Source organism: Mirounga angustirostris, unplaced genomic scaffold, assembly GCF_029215605.1.
Source record: "Mirounga angustirostris isolate CCGP_5_RB_7025 unplaced genomic scaffold, mMirAng1.0.hap1 SCAF_14, whole genome shotgun sequence".
Taxonomy (NCBI): Eukaryota; Metazoa; Chordata; class Mammalia; order Carnivora; family Phocidae; genus Mirounga; species Mirounga angustirostris.
In genome coordinates this window covers 63,205,108-63,229,946 of record NW_026991722.1, presented here as the reverse complement: position 1 = coordinate 63,229,946, position 24,839 = coordinate 63,205,108, and the positions used below count along the sequence as shown (strand labels likewise).

The 24,839-nt window shown below is 43.5% G+C and overlaps 1 protein-coding gene across 2 annotated transcripts in view; it reads left to right on the top strand.

The window, feature by feature from the left end:
- Positions 1-24,839, top strand: part of DGCR2 (DiGeorge syndrome critical region gene 2) — an 84,480-nt gene that overhangs the window by 4,186 nt on the left and 55,455 nt on the right. The window lies entirely within an intron of this gene.

Genomic DNA, 24,839 nt, shown 5'->3' with positions numbered 1-24,839 from the left:
GACCCCCACCATACATAGCTGAGAAGACATTTGCCTTCTCCAAGTGAGCTCTGTCCCAGCCCTGTAAAAAGGCTTGTGTTCAGTGAGGCTGCCTGATGAGGTGGTGGGACTGGAAGCTGTCTTTGTACTGTTGGGAAAGCTGGCTGGGAGAGGCAAATGACTTGCATAAGGTCGCACAGCTGGTGAGCAGCATAGCTGGGATTCAAACCCAGGTGAGTTGGTTCCGAGTTAAGGGTTCTTTCCCCTTCGTCATTAGGGATCCGGAGGGGCCTGCTGTCAGTGCCGAACTGGTAAATGTTCAGTGAACGAACTAGTGGCTGCCGCACCTTGCTTCTGGAGCAGCAGTTGAGTTCGTGAATAGGAAGAGTGTGGCTGCTTTACAAGCAGACGTGTCTGAAGCTCATGGGAGTAGCTGGGAAGTTGAACCTGCACCTGGGCTTGCCAGCCGCTTTCTGAGTTCTGAGCTCTTTCCTTCACAGCCCGCCTCCCTGTAACACTGTAGAACTTGCTCCGCTGGCTGATTGCGCTTTCAGCTTAACAATTTCATTCTTTTTAGTTGGAAAGTAGGATTAACACACTTTCCAGCCTCACTAGCTAGCTAATGAATTGTCTTTTTTTTTTTTTTAAACATACAAAGAAAACTTGGAAATAACTTCAAAATTACAGAAAAGTTGCAGGAATAAAATTCATGCAAAGAACACCTGCATATCCTCTACCCAGACTTACCTGTTGTTAGCATTTTAGCTCATCTGCCTTATCCACCATGTGTGCTCGTGCGTATGTATGTATGCACACACATAATTTATCTTCTGAACCATTTGAGAGTAAGTGGGCCTTTCCCCCTGAACACTTTGGCCACTGCAGAGAGCAGGAGGAAGCTCCTGGTACTTGGCGCCTCCGGGAGAGGAATGGTAATGCCTCCCCACAGCCCTGTAACAAACCCTCACCACAACCTGCTGTGTACCGGGCACCGTCACCACGGGAAAGTATTGAGGGCACAGAAAGCACTGTGGTTAAAGCTCTCGTTGGCCCAGGTGGCAGCGAGTCAGGCTATTGTTTCAGTTGGCCCTTCAGGTCTTAGGAATGGAAAACGCGCTGCTGTTGCACGCTTCGCCAGACAGGTCTGCACCTTCTTGCTGCTGTGAGGCTGCGCCTTTCCTGTTCCTCTGGCCCACGTTGCTCTTGCCTGCCACCTTCCTTGGTCCTGCTTCCCAGGCTAGCTCACCAGCACTTTCCTCACCCCCTCCCTCCACTGGGCAATTTGGCAGCGCTGAGGCTTGTCCACCTCTTAGCCGTCATGGCAGGTGATCTAGTTCTCGGCCCTCCCTGCCTGGGTGCTCTCTCACCTCTGTTCCTCTGCCTCCCTTGGTACTTGGCATAGGGAAACACTGGTAGTTTCTTGACTCTTGAGTGGAATGTATCAGTGACAACATGTAGGACCTAGTAGATAGCAAGGGACTGATTAAATGTCTTTTCTTTGGTACACTGCCAGATTGTTCCCTCCTCCCATGTGCTTTTGTATTCGGGGTGCTGAGGAGTTGGTGAGTGGTCCCTTCCTCTTTCTGTCTTCAGAGCGGGTCAGTAATCCCGAGAACGCAATTTTGGGCCAACACTTTGCCAGAATGATGGGTGGGCTCAAAGTATGGTTATTCTGTGATAGCTGTATTTTTGTTTCTGGTGTGATTTACCAATTGACTTGGGGTGTTTAGTGAAAGTCAGTCACATCTCGTCCTGTTGCTCCAAGCTGGGCTGTGCGTTCCATCCGTGTGGACATGGTTGTCTTGACAGAGCAAGTCCAAGGGAGGGTGAATGGCCCGTGGGCCATGGTTGGAGCGCCGTGAGCTACAGACCCAGAGTGTCCTGGGGCTTCTGGGCATCGACCTGGGAGGGAGGAAAGCCCAGGTCTGGTGTGGCTTCACACAAGCTGTTTGGAGAAGGAGTGGCTGTGGTTTAGAACACAGTGAGTCCAGTGTGGTGGGTTAAGAGCATGAGCATGGACCCTAGAGCTGCATGGCTGGATGTCAGGGCCCACTGTGCTGCCCACTCGCTGACTGCACTGAGCCTCAATTTCCTCGTCTGTAACACAGACATAATAGAACATACTTCAGAGAGATGCTGTGAGAATTAAAATCAATGGGTATAGAGCTCTAACAAATCTGACAAGAAGACCATTCATCTTAGCTCCAAATGTAGGGACACTCCCCCGCCCCCCGCTGAAAGTCTGGGTGTATGGGTGTGCATGCATAAGGGCATGTTTCTTGGGAGAGAGCCCCCACCTGGGAGGCAGCAGAGCGAAGTGGCTTTGAGCACTGTCCCCTACAACAGTGAGCGCTAAATGAGTCTAGCCATTCCCATGGTCGGAGAGGGGGTGTATGTGGTTTCCTACAGCCCCCCAAACAGCCACAGTGCTTTGGACAGGGCTAGGATTGTTCATACTGACACGTTTTACTCTTTGTCACATTCATGTTGTGTCCCCTGGGCCTAGTTTGGCACAGAGTGGGCACTCAGAAATCAGTTATTGAACAAATGCACAAATGGCTATTTATATTTTGACATAAAGAGCAACAGCTTCCTTAGCCAGCGGGCCTAGCAGCTGCCCCTGGTGGGGGTGGCGAGGATGAGGGCCTTGTGGCCGCCTGCAAGAACGCCTTTGGAGGACCGTGTGTTGGGGGCCGGGCGGGGGGTGGTGCTGCAGAGCCAGCTGGCCTAGGCCTCACGCTGGGGGGAGCTTGCTTCTGTGGGGGTGAGTTGGGCTGTGAGGTGAGAGTGGGTGACAACTTCCTCACGAGCGTGGATTCTCGTTGTTCACCAGCCACCCAGCCTGGGGTGGGGGTAGGGGTTGGGCAGGAAGCCTTTGGGGGTGGGTGGGCAGGGCTTCCTCTCTGATGGACTTGCTGGGCACCGAGGCTTGGGAACTGGACTTCCCCCTGCATGAGGACATGGCTTGCCCTCCCCTGGGCCATTGAACAGCACAAGCCTTGCTCGAGAGCTGGTGGGTGCAAAAACTGCCATACTTGCCTTTTGGCTTTCTCCCCCTTCTCTGCTTTGTGTGGCCTTTGCTTCAGCCAGCTTGGGCTGGTCATTGTCCCTAGTCTGTGCCCCTGCTCCCTCCAGTCTGTCTCTGTAGGCTGGCTTTCAGATCCTTGAAAGCCAGCCATCAGTTTGATCACCTTGCTGTCTGTGTGCCCTCAGCTGTTGATTACTCTGTGTTGGACAGGACAGGACTGAGAGCAGAGCCCTGGTGGGTATGCTGGATGAACAGAGCCTTCAGGTGTCCACCCTGTTCTTCCCTGTCTTGGAAGCCTGCTTTCCTAGGGGTCCTTCCATAGGAGTTTATGGCTGTGGAGAGGAATGCTTGGGGCTCCCTGGGGCACTGGACAAGGGGCAGAGGCCACTGCAGAGGGCATCCCAGAGGGTCAGCTGGGAGATGGGAGGTTCCAGGACCCCCCAGTGCTTAGATTGACATCAGGTCTCCTGATGCAGAGGCCTTTTGAGTACTACTGGCTGCTTCCTAGGGTCTCTGGGTCAGTTCATTTATCCCTGGCTTTGTGGTCTTACAAGGCAGAGTGAGAGGACTGGAAGTACCTGAAAGGGATGAGGTTCATTTAGGGCCAAGGCAGGCTTGTGCTGCAACCCTCAGTGGTTTGTTGGCCACATCTTCAGATTCTCCCTCCACCCCATCAGTGCAGGTGGGATGCACATGCAGAATGATGTAAAGAGCCACAGTGAAAGCCCAGGACAGTTTGGAAAAATGATGTTGATTTTTTTTACTATTTACAAAAATTTCATACATGGAATATTTTACATAAATGGAGTTACACTTTTTATATAATTTATTGAGTTTTTCAGTTTACAGTGTTCTGGAGATCTTTGTAGGCTAGCACACATACCTGTACTTCATTTTTTTTTTTAAACAAGATTCTGTGAGAACTTTACTCAGTCTCATTTTGTTTTGTCTTTGGGGTCTGCTTCTGGGAGAGGCCTCTTACCTAAACTTTTCATCAACCAGAAGCTGCAGTTTAGTGAGATTTGTACAGTTAGAGATGCCATGGCCGATAGGCTGGGGGACCTAACTCCTAAAATACATAGGCAGTACTTCCAACTGGCTGTTCCCAGACCCTCATGTATTTATCTCAGTCTAAAGCTAGATCTGCAACAACTCCAGGTTGGGCTCCTGGTTTTCACATGGATTTATGCTATAACTCAAATTTGTGTGCTTATTTATCTAAATGGCATAATTTCACCAAGGATAATTTAGAATTAGAGTGGCCATTTAGGGGAACCATTGACATGAGCAGAATTATTCAGTTGAGAGGTCCCATATGGGCAAAAATGAAACCAAATCCCAAAGACCCAATGATCAGCATTTTTTATTGGTATGAGGTAGCTTAATTCCAAAAAGAATTAAGATTTCAAAATATCTTCCTTTGAAGGGCGGCAGAGGGATACTTTGTTCTTTAAAAAAACAGCAACAAACCTTTCTACTTTGGGAACATGCATACATACAGAAAGGTTGCAAGAGTAGTAGTATGAACTCCACCTTTATATAGGTCACCTAGATTCACCAATTAACATTTGACTCACCACACATTTGTGCGTATACGCACACGTGTGTGCAGGCATGTGTGTACACATCTATTTTGTATTGGTGGGGGGAACTACTTGAAACTAAGTTGCAGGCATCATGACCCTTCATTTCTAAGTCCCTCAGTGTATATTTCCTAAGAACAAGGCTGTTCTCTTATCAGCACAATATAGTTATCAAATTTAGGAAGTTTAACATCGATGCAGTACTGTTAGCCATGTTCCCATTTTGCCAGTTGTCCCATTACAACATATTTTCCCAAGCCAGGATCCAACCTGGAGTCATGGATTGCATTTAATTTTGGTGTCTGTTTAATCTTTTAAAATCAGGAACAGCTTCCTGTCTGTCTTTCGTGTTACCAACTTGTGACAAAGTACAGGCAGCCATTTTATAGACTATTCCTCATTTTGGGTTTATCAGATTCCTTATGATCAGATTCAGTTGGTGCATTTTTGGTGGGTGCGATCCCCCAGATCGTTGAGTCCTCCTCAGTGCATGCATCTGGAAGCACAGCCCATCAGTTTGTCCCAGGAATAGCGATATTAACCTTCATCACGTGATAGGGTGGCATCGGCTACATTTCTCTGGGGAAAGGTGCCTTTCCCCCTTTGTGATTGGCAGGTACTTGGTAGGGAGATAGCCTTGCCCATTGATTTTCAGCATCTGTTAATTCTTGCCTGAATCCGTTACCACTGTGATGATTGCTAAATGGTGATTTTTCTCTTGCTTTTTCTTTTAGTAGTAGTCTACTATAAAAGAGAGCTTCTCTTCCTTTTCATTTTTTACTGTCAGTATGGATTCATGGATTCTTCTATTTTTTTTTTTTTTTTTTTTTTTTTAGATTTTTATTTATTTAACAGAGATAGCACAAGTAGGCAGAGCGGCAGACAGAGGGAGAGGGAGAAGCAGGCTCTCCGCCGAGCAGGGAGCCCGATGCGGGGCTTGGTCCCAGTACCCTGGGATCATGACCTGAGCCGAAAGCAACCGCTTAACCAACTGAGCCACACAGGCGCCCCTGATTCTTCTTTCTATTCAATTATTATAGTCTGTTACTGTCATGATTCATTTTGATGCTTACATTGTAATTGATATATTACAAAGGGAAACCCCTTTAGGCTGGCTTCTGCATCCTTCTGACATGTCCTCATCCGTTTTGAACATTCCTTATTACCAGGCTCATCTTGTATCTTTCCTGCCCCAGGCATTTTTCCATGGAACACTGGTTCATTTTAGCGGGAGACGGTATTTAGAAGCCAAGATTTTGGTGCTAGGTGTGTTCATTGCTAGTGGGATATTGCTGCTACCAGTCATTTCAATCCAGCTGGGGTGTGTGTGCATGTATGTCTGTCTCTGTGCATGTGTGTGTATGGATGGGTCTGTGTGTTCGTCCCTTTTTGTGTAAGTTCATACTATTTCTTTTTGTTCCAACCCAGCATTATGGGATCTTGCCTGCTTTCCCTGTTTCATATTTGTATCTCCCTTTTTCTGCGATGAGAACTCTGGCTTCCAACATCAGTAGATTTACTTATTTGCTTAGCCCTACTGTGTGCACAGAATAGTTTCAGAAGTGCTACACCCATTACCACTATCAACAGCAAACCAACTAAGTACAGTTTTGGATTTTTTTTTTCTTTTTGCAGCTCTTTTTGTCTTTAGACTGATAGTATACGTACAGTGTACTGGGTCCAAAAGCTACTTGGATTAATTTTTTTTCTCCTTCCTTGTGTTTGTTATACACTTAGGAACAAAACCTTGTTGATTTGGGGGCACCTGGCAGGCTCAGTTGGTAGAGTGTGTGATCTTCATCTCAGGGTCTTGAGTTCAAGCCCCATGTTGGGCATGGAGCCTAGTTGAAATAAAAAAACAAAACAAAAGAAAAAAACCCCAACTGTTGATTCGAAACCACCTTTACTAAATAAAGACTATTGAGAGAAGTAATTATTAGAATCTCATTATAACAAGCTTCTGCTTCGTCACACTAATCGGTAAAGAAACATCTCCTTTTTGAATAGGTTGTATTTTCCTGGGTACATTAAAAATCATTTTTATGACTAGATATTTATAGTTTTAACAAATCAGCTCATTAGTGTAAATTGCTGTTTGCTTAAGATATTTTTTCCAATTTTGTTTCTCTGGTTTGAAGAGAATTATGTATGTTGAATAAATGACCACTCAGCATCAGTAAAGAGAAAGGCCAAGTAAAATTTATAACAATTACATTCCTTAGATTTTAACACTAATAAGTGCTATTAATTAGTTTTTTAATTTTGTTAACCTAAAGTCTTCTGATGGAGTGTATTAGAAATTACTTTATAATACTAACTACAGTGTGGGGTCCTGGATTGGATCCTGGAACAGGAAAAGGACATAAGTGGAACAACCAGTGGAATTACAGTGGTCTGGAATTCAGTTCATAGAAAGGTACCAATGTTAGTTTCCTAATTATTGCCAAATGTGCCATGGTAGTGTGTAGTGTAAGATATTAACAGCCGGGGAAACTGGATGAGGGCACATGGCAACTTTTTTGTAAACCTAAAATTATCCCATAGTCGAAGGTTCATTTGAAAAGTTATTTTGTAATAACTGAATATTTAAAAATGAGTTATTTTTCACTTCTAAGCATCCCAAGACCTTGTTATCCTAGTTTTGTCATTGACAGTTTTGTCAGTGCAATTTTGGCAAGTCACTCTTTCTAGTTTCTGCTGCTGCTTTGGGAAAATAAGTGGAGGGTTTAGATGTCTGGGGTCATTTGAGCTCAAGTTTGTTTAATAAGCTCCCAGTTCCACCATTCACCCCATGGTGTGCGCCATGTTCTGATAGTCTCTGGGGTGTGTGGTGATGTGGGGGAACTGTTTGAAGGTGGGGTTGAGCTTGGGCATAGTTGTGTACATGCTTTATCTGACAGTCCTATTTGGGAGGGAGACCGTGAGGCAGGTGGTAGGTCCGTTTTAGGGATTGGGATGCCGAGGCCCAGAGAGGATAATTACCTTGCCTGGTGGCATCACTTGGCTTTTAAGTAGAAGAAGCAGAAACTGGATACCGAAGATTGCTATCTTGAGCCGGGTGCTCTGCCTCTTGCACCATGATTCCAAGATAAGATGAAAAAGCTGCATGGCTGTGGGGGACTGAGTGGAGATAGTTGCACCACCATCTGACGCCCACCTGCGAAGGAAGAGGCACCTTCTCAGTGCTCATGGCTTCCAGCTCCACCAGTATCTTGTGTGGACACTGATGCTCTTTGGACCTGGCTGACCAATTCTGGGAGTTAGTGTTTTAGCAGCCTCCCCTGCTGACCTCAGCACCCTCTGATTGCAATCAAGAAAACACGGACATTTTAAGAAGCTTGGAAGTCTTGTTAATAATCTTACCTGACACCTCCTTGTGGATTTTGAACCATGTAGCTATATTATCTCTTAAGGAGCATTAATAAAAGTTAATGATCAGAACAAGGTATTTAAAAGATTTCATATAACTAAATGTAAAAATGGTAATACTTTTAAAAACCAGAAAGTAACCCCCAAAATGATTAGGACACACAATAAAACAAATGTTATAAAATTCTATCTGATCGCTGTTGTGTGTTTCTCCTTTATAATTGCAGTGTGAGGTGTGATGCTCTTTTTATAGAAAGCAGGTACTCATATCAACCTTATTTTACAGATGAAGAAACAGCTTGGAAGAATAAGTGACTTGCCCAAAGTCACACAACTTGTAAGTGGTGGAGCCAATATGTGTAACCTGGGCAAGCTAGAGCTCACGCTCTGATATTGCACAGCTTCCGTAGGTGCTTCGTTACCCTTAGCTCTTTGGCCCTCTGCTCCCTCTCGTATTTTTGCTCCTGACTTTTCAACTTGAACTTCCTTGCCCACACACTTTTCTTGTCTTCTTCCCATAGCCTTGGCCACCGGTGTCACGGCGCTAACCCCCTATCTCACGTGCCCACGGCTGTGTCCTCACAAATGTCCTTCAGGCACCCTCACACTCGGCTTGCCGGATGCCAGAAGCATCCCCTGCTGGCCTGGTCCTGTACTTTTGGCCTTGGTTCTTGGCTGCTGTTAGTGTTGTTGTCATCATCATCATCACCACCATCCTTCTGCTTACCTCCGTCACCCCCTTTCCCCACCCCCCGCCATTTCTGAGTATCATGCACTCTGCTAAGCACTAGGTGTGCAGTAGCTTAGTGAACCCTAACAATAACCCTACTTTTTGGATAGAGTTTTTGATGTGTTGAAACCTACTCTTGATTTTGGTTCTGAAGTAAGTGTATGAATGAAACTTTCAGGCTGCCATTGTAATCTTTAGTATTCTTTAAAGAGGCCCACTAATGAAAAGCTGTGTGCTTTTGTGAGCTTCTATGGGGGTTCATGCAGGTGTCAGAGCTTTGCCCCTACTGAGCTAACCTGAGGGAGAAGCTGGGGCAAATCTTCTGATGACTGGGCCTTAGTGTCAATCTCCTTTTAGAGTGCCTCAGACTTATAAGCCTCTTGTTTTGCAGAAGTTTATTCGGTGTTAAGCTTTAAAATCCCTCCGGGTCTTGTCTGTGCTTGTGAGAATTAGGTACAGCCCACTGTCACCTCATTTTACATATCGGAAACCAGCCCCGGGAGGGATATGATCTTGTTTTCTCTAAGTGGGGATAATAATAAAACTGATCTCAGAGGATTGTTAAGTGGATCCAGGGAAACAAGGTTTAGGTTATTTCTTTAAATTTAAATTTGTGGTAAAGAACGTAATATAAAATACACCATCTTAACCGTTTTTAAGTGTACGGTACTGTTAACGAAATGCACCCTGTTGGGCAACAGATCTTGAACTTTTTCATCTTGCAGAACTGGAACTCACTAACCCACTGAACAACAACTTCCTTTTTCCTACTTCCCCTAGCTCCTGGCATTCCATTTTCTAAGAGTTTGACTACTTTAGAAGCCTCATATAAGTGGAATCATGCAGTATTTGTCTTTTTGTAATTGGTTTATTTCACTTAGCATAATGTCTTCAAGGTTCATCCATGTTGTAGCATGAGAGAATTTCCTTCTTAAGTTTGAATAATATTCAATTGTATGACTATACCACATTTTCTTTATCCATTCATCTGTGAGTCATTTAGATTGCTTCTGCCTCTTGTCTATTGTAAATAAAGCTGTGATTAACATGGGTGTGCAAATATCTCTTTAAGATCCCATTTTCAGTTCTTTTGTATACATATCCAGAATTGGGATTGCTGGATCATATGGTAATTCTATTTTTAATTTATTGTGGAACCTCCATACTGTTTTCCATGGTGACTGCACCATTTTACAATCCTGCCGGTAGTGCACAAAGGTTCCAATTTCTCTGTATTCTTGTCAACACTTGTTATTTTCTATTTTTTTTTTATAGTGGCCATCCTAAAGGGTATGTAGTAATACCTTGTTATGATTTGCATTTCTCTAATGATTAGTGATGTTGAACATCTTGTCGTATTCTTGTTGGCCATTCGTATATTTTCTTTGGAGAAATGTCTAACTCACATCCTTTGCCCATTTTTTTTTATTTTTTAAATTTTTATTTATTTGAGAGAAAGAGTGTACATGCATGCATGTGTGGTGTGGGGGAGGGGCAGACGGAGAGAGAAACTTAAGCAGACTCTGTGCTGAGTGTGGAGTCCTGACACGGGACTTGATCTCACAACCCTGAGAGCATGACCTGAGCGGGAACCAAGAGTCAGACACTTAACCAGCTGCACCACCTAGGTGCCCCGCCTTTGCCCATTTTTAAATTGGATTATTTGTATTTTTGTTGTTAAATTGTAGGAGTTCTTTATATATGCTGGATACTAATCCTTTATCAGATACATGTTTGTAATTTTTTTTTCGTTCTGTAGGTTGCCTTTTCACTTTATTTCTTTAAGTTTGATGTAGTTCTTTTGTCTCCTCTTGCTTTTGTTCCCTGTGCTTTTGTTATCATATCCAAGAAATCACTTCTAAATCCACTGTTGTCTTGTATTTTCTTCTAAGGATTTTACTGTTTTAGGTCTTATGTTTATAAATCCTTGATCCATTTTGATTTAATTTTTGTATATGGTGTTGGGTAAGAGTCCAACTTCATTCTTTTGTATGTGGTTATTTTCCTAGCATTATTTGTTGAAAACATTGTCCTGTCCTCATTGAATGGTCTCAGAACCCTCGTCAAAAATCATTTGACCATATACGTGAGAGTTTATTTCAGGGCTCTCTATTCTGTTTCATTGGCCTATATATCTGTGTTGTTGCCAGTAGCACGCTGTTTTGATTACTGCAGTGTTATAGTATGTTTTGAAATAAGGAAGTGTGAGGCCTCCAGCTTTGTTTTTCTTCCTCAAGGTTGTTTTGGCTATTCTGGGTCATTTGAGATTCCATATTAATTTTAGGATAGATTTTTCTGTTTTGGCAAAAAAAAAAAAAGCCATTGGCATTTTGATAAGGATTGCATTGAATCTGTAGATTGCTTGGTTCATATTGACATCTTAAGTCTTCCATTCCATGAACATCAGATACCTTTCCATTATTTGTGCCCTCTTTAATTTTAGCAGTGTTTTGTAGTTTTTGGTATACTGGTATATCATCTCCTTGGGTTAAATTTATTCCTATGTATTTTGTTCTTTTTGATGCTCTTGTAAGTAGAATTGTTTTCTTAATTTCCTTTTCAATTTGTTCATTGCCATTGTATAGAAATACAACTGATTTTTGTTGATTTTTATGTCCTATGGCTCTGCTGAATTTATTCTAACAATTTTTTTTTTTTGGTGGAATCTTCAGATGTGACATATAAAATCATGTCTTCTGCAAACAGAGGTAATTTTACTTTTTCCTTTCCAATTTGGATGTCTTTTATTTCTTTTTCTTGCTTAATTGCGGAGTGGTTGTGCTATTTTACATTCCCATCAGTATTGTATAAGAGTTCCAGTTGCTCCACAATCTCCCCAGCATTTTATGTTGTCAGACTTTTAAAGTTTAGCCTTTCTCTTGTGTAATGGTACCGCATGTGGTTTTAATTGCCTTTTCCTGTGAGTGATATGCTGAACACTTTTTCATGTCCTTGTTAGCCATTCATGTATCTTCTTTTGAGAAATGTCTGTTCAAATCCTTTGCCCATTTTTTATGAGGTTGTTTGCTTTTTTATTATTTATATTTTTCATTGAATTGTAGGAGTTCTTTGTATATTCCAGATAAGAGATATGTGTTACAAGTGTTTTCTCTTAGTGACTTACCCATTCATTTGCTTAACTGTGCTTTTTTCTTTTATATTGTTTATTTTTATTCTTGCTTAACTGTACTTTTAAAAAGTATCTGTTTTAGGGGCGCCTGGGAGGCTCAGTTGTTAGGTGTCTGCCTTCGGCTCAGGTCATGATCCCAGGGTCCTGGGATCGAGCCCTGCATCTGGCTCTCTGCTCCACGGGAAGCCTGCTTCTCCCTCTCTCGCTCCCCCTGCTTGTGTTCCCTCTCTGGCTGTGTCTCTCTGTCAAATAAATAAATAAAAATCTTTAAAAAAAGAAAAGTATCTGTTTTAATTTTTAATACGCAAATTCCTTTTTGGTATATCCTTTGAGCTTTGACAGATGTGTAGGGTCATGTAATCAATCCCACACTGAAGATGAAGAGCACAGTTCCATCACCCCAAAATTCCCTCATGCTGCCATTTTGTAGTCAGCTCCTCTCCCTACCTTGAGGTTTCCACCTGGTAACCACTGGTCTTTTGATGAATTTAAGTTTATAACATTGTTTTATAGATCTTGCTTTTAGAGATGTATGTAAGCACTTTGCCTAACCCAGGTTCACAAAGATTTTATTTATTTTCTGCCAGAAGTTTTATAGAGTTAGATTTTACATGTAAGTCTTTGGTCTGTTTTGAGTGAATTCTATATCCAGTGTGAAGTGTGGATCAAGGTTCAGTTTTTTGTTTTTTTAATTTATTTGACAGAGACACAGCGAGAGAGGGAACACAAGCAGGGGGAGTGGGAATGGGAGAAGCAGGCTTCCCGCTGAGCAGGGAGCCCGATGCAGGGCTCAATCCCAGGACCCTGGGATCATGACGGAGCTGAAGGCAGACACCTAACGACTGAGCCACCCAGGTGCCCCGAGGTTCAGTTTTGATATGTGTATGTCTAGTTGTTCTACCACTACTTGCTGAATTGAATTGTCTTTGCACCTTTATCAGAAATCAATTGGTCACATTTATGTGGGTCATTTTCTGGGTTCTGTATTCTGTTCCATTGATCTATGTATCTTTACCACACTTTTGATCAAAGAAGTTTTAAATTTTGAAGTTTATCAGTTTTTACGTTTACACTCTGTGTTTCTCTAAGAACTCTTTGCTGCCCCAAGGTAGTGAAGATTGTCTGCTTCCTTACTAGACTTTGAGCTCTGTGAAGGCAAAGACCGTGTATTTATCATTCTGCTCTTCTTGCTTTCATCTAGCACAGTGCCTGAGCTGCAGGAGGTACAAGACTGTGCTAACAGGTTTGTCCTAAGGATTTAAATATAATAATGTGTTAGAGGCATTTGATACATTGCCTGGCACATGCAAAATGAACATACAAGAATCTGATCTTGCTCCAGCTGTTTCTCTTGGAATGAACTGGTTACACTGTACTATGGCTGACATCAAAATGTGGTGTGAGTGATGGATGAAACAGCCAATGGATGTTACATCAGATGCAAGATAGCTATTACTCCAGGTCTACCCCACCCTCTTGCCCTGGTCTTATTCCCACATTTGAACTCTCCCCCACCCCACCCGCCATAAAATATAGACTGATTGTGGGTTGCTGTTCTTTTCTTCAAAGTGTCATTCATTTAATAGAGATGCTTGGTGAACCTGCCTCTCTTTCCTCTTTCATCTTGTCCAGTCATCCTTTTCCTTTGGGCCTCCCCCTCCTCTTCTAAGATAACTAACTTTAAGCAGGGCCTTCTTCCCCAAACATCTGCTTAAGGAGAAGCTGGAGGACAAGGTAAGGCAGATGAGCCAGTGTCCCAGTTGGGCAGTGTTTGAGGATAGAAGATACAGTAAGTGATGGTCACCTCATCTTCTGGATGTAGAAAATGCTTGTGACTTAAAAAAATAAATACTGAAGTTTGGGCCTTGTCAATTTATTCTGGTGTGGTGGTCTCTAGCATCAGCCTTGTGACGCCTTGACTGATAGGAGAAAGTGGCTTCCCCAGTGCGCCCCCACTCGCCCAGTCAGCTGTCACAGCAGAGCTGGGTCACCTGCTTGTCCCTATCAGGCAGGTGGGTGACAGGGAACGGGGGATGTCCTCGCTCAGACTCAGCAGTCAAAGGAGTCTCTCTTCCCATGTGGAGGGCTGACTGAGGGTGATTCTCAGTGATTCTCCTCCTGCCCCAGGGCTATTTGGAAATGGGTTTGGTGGTCACAGTGACTTGGGAGCAACTGGCATTTGAGAAGGCATAGCAAAGAATTTTGGCTGTATTTCAAAACCACAGTATTTTGGTACATGCCTGGCCCTGCAGGTCCCTATCCAGCAGTCAGACACTCCTCGTCCCTGGGGGTTTGTAGTGCTGACCTCCACAGAGGCACTGCGTTTCATAAGTCCTGTGTTTTTTGTCCTAACAAAGAGAAAATGGGTCAGAATGGGAAAGTTTGGACACAGCCCTCTGAGGAAGGATGGGTTAGCCACGCCCCAAATCAGAATGCAGGGCATCCTGTTGGGGGTGGCTGTGATTCCTGACCTGAGTCCTGATTCCCACTTAGCTGAGCTGGTTTTGGGATAGAGATCTGGCCAAAAGAGCCAGAGCCTGCCTTCTGGTTCCTGTTCTGCTGCTGTCGGCTTGCCATAGGAATGGAGCAGGCAGGTCAGCCCTTTTGTGAAATGAGCTGACTGGACTAGATGGGTTTTCTGATAAATACAGTAGTCTCTGGCCTTCCTGATTTAAATTTTACTAGTAAAACTTCCATACTGTAGTCTTCATGAGCCACACACGTCCCGACTCCCTCTTGGATGCTAGGCCCTCGTGTGTGAGAATCATGGGGCCAGCTGGTCTCTGAGCTCCTTGCAGTGTGACATTCAGATACTCTGTCCTTCCTGCTGTAACCCTGATGCCTGCCAGAGTGGAGGAGTGCCCAGGCCTCCCATTAACAGCAGCCTTCCCTGGGCTTCGCTGCTGAACCCCATGGCAGGCTGTGCTGTGCAGAAGCCCCTGGCCCCAGCTCCCTGCTCGCATCTTCCCTTTCTCTAGGTGGGTCCCTTGGAGAGCATTTCCCTCTTCAGAGGGCCTCACAAAATCGTTCCAAAGGGCAGAATACATGAAACCGTTCAGCAACCAAGAGCCACCACACTGTGCCAGGAAGCAGGGTGGTTACAGGCAATCTCACTGGTGCCATGAAGTGATAGCTCCCTGGGAGAGGGCTGATGGGATTGTAGGGGTAACCGTAGGGACTGCTGAGCCAGGGGTCCCAAGAACCTGAGTGGAGGGGTCTTTGGGAGAAGGCCGGATGGAAGTGGCCCTTCACCTCATGATAGGACAAATAGCATTTAGAGCACTGTAGAGAAGGCAACGAGTTTATAATTTAATCACAGTTTATTCTAGAGTGATCTTCTGGGAAATGTTCCGAATGCCTGGTAATGCTGTCCCCATCGCCTAGTTCTGCCCTCCCAGAACCATTCTCTGTCCTGCTGCCGACCGGTGTTCTGCTGAAGGTCTCCACTGCCTGCAGGATCCAGTCTTGGAGCCATAGCATATCCCATGACACCAGCTTGCCCCCCAGTGCCTTTTGGTTTGATTTCCTGCTGAGCCCCAGCCAAGCAGAGAGCTCCTTTCCTGCTTTGGTGGCACTTGTCCAGGCGGCACCCTTGGCCTATGGCCTTCCTTGTGGTCTCTGGTGGTGCACGTGCCTGTTCAAGCCCCTTATCCTTATCCTCTTACCTGAGGACACAGGTAACTCTACTTCAGAAGGCCCTCTCGGCAGGTATGCCCTGTGTTTTGTATTTTAGTGATCTGTGTGGTCAACAGTGATCTCTGTCCCCTCCTGAAGGTGTCTAGAGCAACATTCCTGGCCCAAGTTCCAGCCAGGGAACACCAGGTTCCTGACATGGTGCTCATGTCCCAGCATCCCGTGTTCCCTGTCCTGTCCCACAGCAGAGCCTTATTTTCAGATCCTCTCTCCCTTCTGCCGCTAGTGTGTTAGTGTGGTGCCAGATAAATATCCCTGTTCCGGTCCTGCCTTGGTGGGGAGGGGGTGAAATGAGACCCAGGGGACAGCCCCTCTGGGAAACAGCTGTTGCTCTTTCCAGGGAAGAATGTCTGAGCGGTCTGACGGAGGCTGCGCTGCTCAGCTGGGAGACGGGCCGCCTGGTCCCCGGGTGGGCACCCCAGCAAGGCATGGAGGGCTGTGTCTGAAGATGCACCTCTGCTCTGTGCAGACCATCAGAGCCAGCTAGGGGCAGTGGGAGGAGATAGGGATGCAATTCTCTCTTGCATTTCCTGGCTGGAGATTTTCGATTTCCTGAGCTTTGTGGCTGTGGACATGCGTACTTCCGCTGTTCCCTGTCTTCCTCTGTTTCTCTGTGGGCAGATGTTAGGAGAAATCAATTCCAAACAATTAAGGCCACATACTAAATTTCACACAGTAATTTGAGACAGCTCAGCTTACATAATTTAAAATGAGGCCAAGGCTTGCTGACAAAGAAGAAATTGAATCCAGAGAAAGAATCTGTATTGCAGAGGCTTCTAAATTTCTAGGGCCCGAATCCTCTAAGTCCCAAACGTTGCTTGTCTCTGGGGGCTCTGTGAGGTCAAAACCATTTTCATAATAAAAACAAGGGTCGTTAGCCTCTGTCTCTCATTCTCTCACCAGCGCTCAGTGGCATTGCCAGAGGCCACTTGACAGGTGATTGATGGCTAATGGGCTGTGTGCTTGGTATTCTCCCTCCCTCTCTGTCTCTCTCTTTTTTAAAGGATTTTTTTAAAAGCTGTGGTAAAATCCACATAACATAAAATTTACCACTTCAACCATTTTTAAGTGTACATTGACACTGCCGTGCCACTGCCCCCACAGTCCCCTCTCCACAATTCTTCTCATCTTCCAGACTGAAATTCTATTCCCATTAGATAACAACTCTCCATTCCCCCTCCCCCCAGCCCCTGGTAATCTCTGCGTTCCTTTCTGCGTCTGAATTTGACTCCTCTAGGGCACCTCATGTAAGTGGAATCGTACAGTATTTGTCCTTTTGTGTCTGGCTTCTTTCACTGAGCAGAATGTCCTCAAGGTCCATCCTTCTTGTAGCCCGCGTCAGAATTTCCTTCCTGTTTATGACCTGATAATATTCCATTGAATAGATACACCACATGTCTGTTCATTCATCTGTTGGTGAATGCTTGGTTGTTTCCACCTCTTGGTGAGTATGAGTAATGCTGCTGTGAGCACTAGCACACAGGCGTCTGTCTGAGTCCCTGCCTTCACCCCTTTTGGACAGGACATAGAGCTAGGAGTGGAATTGCTGGGTCGTATGTGTTTTAACCTTTTGGGAACCTGGTGTTTACACAGTTTCTCGGTTTTAATTTCTAATACAGTACATGTTGATTGATACAACCCACATAAACCGAAGATCTTTGGGGTCCTCAGAAATGTCAAGCACATAAAGGGGTTTGGGAATGAAAACATTTGAGAACTGCTTAGTGAGAAGAAGTTCTCATTTTGGTTTTGTGGCCTTGCACTTACATAGTTAGGGTATGGCTTATTTTGAAAAGTGTCAACGGGGGCGCCTGGGTGGCTCAGATGGTTAAATGTCTGCCTTTGGCTCAGGTCGTGATCCCGGGGTCCTGGGATCGAGTCCCACATCGGGCTCCCTGCTCCTTGGGAGCCTGCTTCTCCCTCTGCCTCTCTCTCTCTCTGTCATGAATAAATAAATAAAATCTTTAATAAAAAAAAAGAAAAAAAAGAAAAGTGTCAACGATCCCTTGGCTAGGAAGGGCCTGCCTGTGTCTCCCATTTGCTGGCCAGGAGATAGGCATCACAAGAGGTTTGGGGCAGGCCCTTGGCAAAGCCAGTAGTGGACAGAGGGGGTGACTGTTTCTGAACAACTTTAGATGTGGCAGAAATCGTGCCGGACGCTTTACAAAGGGACTTGAGAGGATCTTGAGGAAGAAGAGGAAAAGGAATGTTGATTTGCAGCTTGAGTTATGCCAATGAGACCCATCAGAATTGCTGGCTGACCTACCAAGCAACTGACTATGTGTCAGTCCCCGCCACGTGAGGTAAGCTCTGTCATGTCCTGGGTCTACCTGCTTTGTTTACCATGCTGGCCCCGGACCGGAGAGTTGCCTGGCACAAAATGGCACTTGGTAGATATTTTTTGAATGAGTGATTCACATGTATTTTACCAGTGACTCACACATTGGATTGCTGTCAGAAGAGTCCCTGCACTACAGGTGAGTCAGGAAGGGAGAGAACCTTTCCTGGGGCTATCAGAGGACTGGTGACACTTTGTTACAGACTTAAAGAATAGAGGAAGATCTTTGAGCAGTTTGGTTCATCTGACATTTAGTGAGTGCCCCTCTGTGCTGGGTGTTGGGTATGGGGTGGAGGATAAAGATTTATCCTTACACTTACACTCTAGGACAGGTTTTGGCAAAAACTCTGTAGGTGGCCGCTTTTAAAAACATGTTTCTGCATGTATCAACAGCTCACTCCTTTTTTTTTTTTTTTTTTTTTTGGTGAGGGAGAGCGAGCATGAGCGGGCAGGGGGTGGTGGGGGGTAGAGGGAGAAGCAGACTCCCCGCTGAGCAGGGAGCCCATGTGGGACTGGATCTCAGGACCCCGGGATCATGACCTGAGCTGAAGGCAGATGTTTAACTGACTGAGCCACCCAGGTGCCCAGCTCATTTCTTTTCATTGCTGAGTAAATAGTCCACTATATTGCGATTTGTTTATCCATTCACTTATTTTGGATATTTGGGTTTCTAGCTTTTGGCTGTTACAAATAAAATTACTCTTTTTATGGACATGTAACTTTCATTTCTTTTTGGGCAAACACCTGGAAGTGGAATGACTGGGTCATCTAATGGGTGTACATTCAGCTTTCTACAAACTGTCAAATTGTTTTCCAAAGTAGGTGTACAGTTTTACATTCCCACTAGCAATGTAGCAGGGTTCCAGTTACTTCACATACTTGCCAATGCTTGGTATCACCATTCTTTTTAATTTTGGCCATCCTAATAAGTATGTAATGGTATCTCATTTTGGTTTTAATTTGCATTTCCTTAATGACTAATGTTGAGTATCTTTTATGTGCTTATGTGCCATCTGTGTATCTTCTTTGGTTAAATGTCCTTTAAAATATTTTGCCACTTTAAAATTACGTGGGTTGTTTTATTTATTTATTTATTTATTTATTTATTTATTTATTTATTTATTTATTTATTTTAAAGATTTTATTTATTTATTTGAGAGAGAGAATGAGAGAGAGAGAGAACACATGAGAGGGGATAGGGTCAGAGAACAAAGCAGACTCCCTGCCAAGCAGGGAGCCCAATGCGGGACTCGATCCTGGGACTCCAGGATCATGACCTGAGCTGAAGGCAGTCGCTTAACCAACTGAGCCACCCAGGCGCCCGGGTTGTTTTATTATTATTGAAATCTGAGGGTGCTTTATATATTTTGGGTACAAGCCTTTTATCAGATATTTGATTTACAAATATTTTCTTGTAGTATGTGAGTTGTCTTTTCATTTTCTTCACAGTGTCTTTGAAGAAGAAAAGTTCTCAATTTTGATGAAGTCCAGTTTATCAACTTTTTCTTTTATGGATCATACTTTAGCTATTCATATCTAAGAAATCTTGGTCTAGCCCAATGTCACAAAGATTTTCTCCTGTGTTTTCTTTTAAGTTTTATAATTTTAGGTCTACGATCTATTTTGAGTTAGATTTTGGTATAAGGAATGGATCAAAATTCTTTCTTCTTTCTTTATTTATTGATGGATATCCACAGTTGTCCCAGGACCATTTGTTGAAAGGACTGTTCTTTCTCCAGGGAATTGCCTTTGAACCTTGGTTGTAAATCACCACCACATATGTGGGCCTATTTCTAGACTCTATTCTGGTTCAGTTGATCTTGATGCTTGTCTTTGATGCTAATGGCACACCATCTTGATTACTGTACCTTTACAGTAATTCTTGAAGTCAAATAGTGTAAGTCCTCCAACTTTGTTCTTCCTTTCCAAAGTTGTTTTGGGTATTTTAAGTCCTTTGCATTTTCATTTGAATTTTAGAGTCAGTTTGTCAATTTCTACAAAAAGGCCTGCTGGAATATTGATTGGGATTGCATTGAATCTGTAGATGGATGTGGGTAGAATTGGTATTTTTTTTTTTTAAGATTTATTTATTTATTTTAGAGCAAGAGAGCATGAGCAGGGGGAGAGGGAGAGAGAACATCCTCAAGCAGACTCCCCACTGAGTGGGGAGCCCGATGTGGGCCTCGATTCCAGGACCCTGAGATCATGACCTGAACTGAAACCAAGAGTCACTCAACTAACTGAGCCACCCTGGTGCCCCTAGAATTGGTGTCTTAACGACATTGGGTCTATCGATCCATGAACACTTCATTATGTCCCCATGGGTTTAGGTCTTTAAAAAATTTCTCTTAGCAATATTCTGTAATTTTCAATGTATAGGACTTGTCATCTGTCATTAGATTTATCCCTAAGTATTTCCTATTTTTTGATGCTGTTGTTAAGGTAATTTTAAATATTTTAATTTCTGGAACAGTTTGTATAGAATTGGTCTATAGAACTGGGTTGTGCAGTTGGTTGAGTGTCCGACTCCTGGTTTCAGCTCAGGTTGCGGTTTTGGGGTCGTGGAATCGAGCCCCGCTACAGGCTCCACACTCAGCTCGTGGGATCTGCTTGGGATTCTCTCCTCCTCTGCTCCTTACCCTGCTTTCTCTCTCAAATAAATAAGATCTTAAGAAAAAAAGAATTGGTCTTATTTCTTCCTTAAATGTGGTAGAATTTTCCAGTGAAGCCATCTGGGTCTTGAGTTTTCTTATGTTTCAACTAAAAATTCAGTTTCTTACATAGCTATAAAGTTACGCAGGTGTCTGGGCTGCCTTTTTGAGTGAGCTTTGGTAGTTTGTGCCTTTCAGGGAATTAATTTTATCTAAATTGTCAAACTTACTGATATAAAGTTGTTCGTACTATTGTCTTACTATTCTCCCATTCTTTATTATCCTTTTTAATATCTCTGAAATCCTAGTGATGACATCTCTCTTCTGACGGTGCTATTTTGTGTTCTTAATTTGTTTCCTGACTAGTCTGACTAGAGGTTTATTAATGTTCTTAATCTTCTAGAAAAACAGCTTTTGTTTTCATTATTTTCTTTAATATTGTTTTGTATATTTCCACTCCGATCTTCATTTTTTCTTTTCTGCTGTTTGCTTTGGGTTTCATTTGCTTTGCTTTTCTAATTTCTTAAAGAAGAAGCTGAGATTACTGATTCAAGACCTTTTCTGATAACAGGAGTTTAATGCATTACATTTGCCTCTGGGAACTGTTTTAGTTGCATCTCACAAATTTTCATCAATTTAAAATGCTTTCTAATTTCCCTTTTCATTTCTTCTTTGACCTGTAGGCTATTTGGAAGTGTGTCAGTTGTTTCCATATAGTCGGAGATTTTCCAGATATCTTTCTGCCATTGATTTTTAATTTAATTCTTTTGTAGGCAAACAACATACTCTGTATGCTTTGAATCATATATTTATTGACAATTTGTTCTATGGCCCATAATATTATCTATTATGGTAAATGTTATATACACTTATGAAAAGAATGTGTATTCTGCTGTTGTTGGCTGGAGAGTTCTGGAAATGTCAGTTGGTGTTGTTCAGGTTGTCTGTATCTTTGCTGATTTCTTGTCTGCTTCTCAGTTATTGAGAGAGGGGATGGAAATTGTGAATTTGTCTATGATAGTTTTTCCTGCTATCTGCTACTTTATTTTAAATCTGCTTTAGATACATAAACATTTTAGGATTATTTTGTCTTTTGTCATTATTAAATGACCTTTATTCCTGGTAATATTTGCTCTGAAGTCTACTTTGTGTAATATTAATTTAGCTACTCCAGCTTTCTTTTTAGCATGGTATATCTTTTTCCATTCTTTTATTTTTACCTATGTGTGTCCTTATATAAAGTGGGTTTCTTTTTTTTTTTTTTTTAAGGTTTTATTTATTTGACAGAGAGAGACACAGCGAGAGAGGGAACACAAGCAGGGAGAGTGGGAGAGGGAGAAGCAGGCTTCCCGCGGAGCAGGGAGCCCGATATGGGGCTTGATCCCAGGACCCTGGGATCATGACCTGAGCCGAAGGCAGACACTTAACAACTGAGCCACCCAGGCGACCCTAAAGTGGGTTTCTTTTAGACAATATGTAACTGGGTCTTGTTTTTTAACCTGTGTGACAAATTCTGCTTTTCAACTGGGGTGTTTAGATCACCTCATCTGTTTGTTGATAAGGCAAAATTAATTAAAATTTGCCATTTTGTCATTTGTTTTCTATTTGTACCATCTGTTTCCTTTTCTCTTTCTTTCTACCTTTTGGATTGAGTGTTTTCATTCCATTTGTCATCTTCGTTGGGTTATTTGTTAAAACTCTTGTGCTGGCTTTGTGGTATTCATCTTGAATATCCTGCAGTTGACCTTCACGTGACAGACTGCCTTAAAGTTTTGAAATGGTGTGCTTCTGCTCCTCCCTTCCCAGCTTTTGTGCTGGTGTCGTCAAAGTTCTACTTCTGCAATATAGGATACATGTTTTTGCTTTAAAAAATTCTAGGTTGACTACTTTTTTTGTTTTCAGAATTTAAAAATGTTGCTCCACCATCTTCCAGCTTGTATTGTTTCTAACGAGAAATCTGCTGTCATGTTTGTTTGTTTTCCTCTGCAGAATACCTTTTTTCTCTGGCTACTCTTAAGATTTTCTCTTTATCACTGGTTTTAAGCAATTTGATCATGATGTGCTTTGGAGCAGTTTTCTTTCTGTTATGTTTGGGGTTCACTGAGTGGCTTGGGTCTGTGGGTTTTCATCAGATTGGGAAATGTTTTTGTCATTGTTTTTTCACATATTTTGTCTGTCTCCCTGCCTCCCAAGTCTGTGTATCACATAGCTCACAGTTCATTGTTTTCTAGCCTTTTTTTCCCAGTGTTGTAGAGTTTCTGTTGTCTTCAAGTATTCATCTTTTCCTCTGTGAAACTGAATCTGTTCGTCCTATGCCTCGCAGTTTTCATCTCTAGGCAGTGGATTTGCTTCTTTCTTAAAATCTTCTGTATCTACTGAACATGTTTGATTTTTCCTCTAGCTTCTTCTTCTTTTTTTTTAAGATTTTATTTATTTATTTGACAGAGAGAGACACACAGCCAGAGGGGGAGCACAACCAGGGAGAGTGTGAGAGGGAGAAGCAGGCTTCCTGCCGAGCAGGGAGGGCTCGATTCCAGGACCCCGGGATCACGACCTGAGCCAAGGGCAGACGCCTAATGACTGAGCCACCCAGGCACCCCTTCTTCTAGCTTCTTGAGCATTTGTGACACAGTTTTAACTTTAATGTCCTTGTCTACTCTATCATTTGTACCTTTTCTGAGCCAGTTTTGATTGAATTTTTTTCATTTTGGTCCTAATTTCCTGTTTCTTTGCATGTCTCGTAATTTTTTTATTGCGTGCCAGACGTGGTGAATTTTGCCTTTTTTGGTTACTGCGTATTTTTGCATTCCTATAAATATTCTTGAGGTTTGTTCTAGGATGTGACTTGGAAACAGTTTGAACCTTTCAGCTGTTGCTTTTAATTGTTGTTAGGCTGTGTTTAGTCTGGAGTTTATTTTTCTCTACTAACAAGGCAGGACTCTTCTGAGTACTTGACTCAGTGCCCCACAAGTTATGAACTTTTCCAGACTGGCTCCTGAGAACAGGCACTGTTTGTGGTCCTGCTCAACTTCAGTTATTGTTTCCCAGTTATCCTTTAGGGTGCCTGGGGTAGTTTCCTCACACCACACACTGATCAGTACTCTGCTTCATTCCCTGAGGGGTTCCTCTCTAGATCTCTGGAGTCTTACTTTTGTGCCGCTCTCTCTTCTCCAGAACTCCTGGGAGCTGTCCTGTGAGTGCTCCCTGCCTTGGTTTCCCCCAGTTTTTAGCTGTATCCACTTACCTCCAAGAGTCTTTTGCACCCCCTGGAGTCCTTCTCCTTGCTTTGTAGGCTGGCAATGTTCTTGAGGCAGTAAGGCTCACCTCACATGCTCCCTGACTTACAGATCACTATTCTTTGTTGCTTGATGTCAGTGTCTGGAGAACTGGCGTTTTCTAATATTTTGTCCCCCTTTTTTTTTCTCCCAGTTGTTTCAGGTGGGCAGTTAAATCTATCCCTATAACTCCATCTTGGCTGGAAGCCTTTATAAAATATACAGCATTGTGACTCTTTTGTCCGTGTCATACATTTAACAAAGGTCTTCCTTATGGTTAGATTGATTGATTTACCACGGTGTGTAGTGGCAGGTAGAGAAGAGTGAACACTGGATTCATGATTCCTTTCCCTGACCCTTCCTCCCTTCCCTACCTCAGAGTGGAAGACTCTCAGACATATGCCTGTCCCTTGGGGGGGATGTGGGTTGTCTCTCCTTGCAGAGCACTCTGAAGAGGCTCTCTCATGAAGGTACTGACACTATGGTACACAATGTCCTGTGTGGCCGTCCCGGGGTGGTGGTGAGGGGAGGGCTCAGGCCTAGCTTCTATGTCCTACCTGATTTGGTGGGCTCATCTACCTTGGTTAGAGTGATGATTGGCTCTGGTTACTTAGGCCAGTGATGGGACAGGACTCAGGGGTGGGAATAGTTCCTTTTTCTTTCTGGATTTCAGTGGAATGATTCCAGAATAAGGAAGACCACAGAGGGAGCAGGACCATAGTAAGAGAGCTCTGTTTGTTTCTTCTTCCTGTGTTACCAGGTTAGTGTGCACGACTTCATCCCTCCCACCTCAGTGCTTTTCCTTGGTTCCATGTTTGCCCGTGTAGCAGCTGTCACCTCACTTCACAAGTCTGGTTTGAAGAATCAGAGTAAATACTTTTGCCTGTGCAGGTCCTTTAGTCTCTCTTGGTCATCAGTCTCAGCTCTGCTGTTGTAGCTCAAAAGCATCTGCAGCTGATACATATTTGTGGCTGTGTTCCAATAAAACTTTATTTAAAAAACAAGTGGGAAGGGCAGGAGTTGAGACCCGAAGGCTATAATTTGCCGACCCCTGCCTCAATTC